We start from the raw sequence: 623 nt of genomic DNA, 5'->3' as shown, positions 1-623 counted from the left end.
AGCCCCCCCCGCCGGCGCCGGCGGTGCCTGAGGCACCGGCAGGCCGGGGCTCGGCTCCCACCGGCTCTGCAGCCCCTGTCCGGCCTGGGGGGCTGCGTCGGAAATAACGCAAGAGACCCCCAGGACCTCGAGGAGCCTTTCAGCATCGGAGGGGATCCGAAGGAGCGGCCGCTCCGCCGGGCGGCCTGTCATGCGCCGCAGGGCCCTCTCGGGCCGGCGGCCGAGGGCTGCGCAGGCGGGTTCGTCCCGGTGCTCCTCGGCGCGGACCCGGAGCTTTGCTCTGGTCCCGGCCTCTTCCTCTTTCTCGTCCGGGGATGGAAGGAATGGGGTATTGCCAAACCAGATCCGACTTCCACTGTCAGCCGCAGCCCCGCGGCTCCAGAGTGAAGGACGTTACCTGCAGCAGCGTAGCTACACGGAAATAAGAGCCGATTTCTTTCTCTGAGTTTCCCCACTCCTCTATTTTTTTTTCTCTCCTGTTTTTGGAGAGGGGGCGAAAGGAGGGAGTTTGCTTTGTCCCAAGTGGTGTGTGGCGAGGGAGGCCTGCAGAGATAGCACGGGCTTTGCACCACCGAGGCTCTTGGCAGACCTCTCGGGTTTGCAAAAGAAAAAAAAAATAGAAG

The sequence above is a fragment of the Geospiza fortis genome, unplaced genomic scaffold (genome assembly GCF_000277835.1).
Source record: "Geospiza fortis unplaced genomic scaffold, GeoFor_1.0 scaffold408, whole genome shotgun sequence".
NCBI classification, from domain to species: domain Eukaryota; kingdom Metazoa; phylum Chordata; class Aves; order Passeriformes; family Thraupidae; genus Geospiza; species Geospiza fortis.
The sequence above is the reverse complement of the archived record's forward strand: the minus strand, read 5'-3'. Positions refer to the sequence as shown.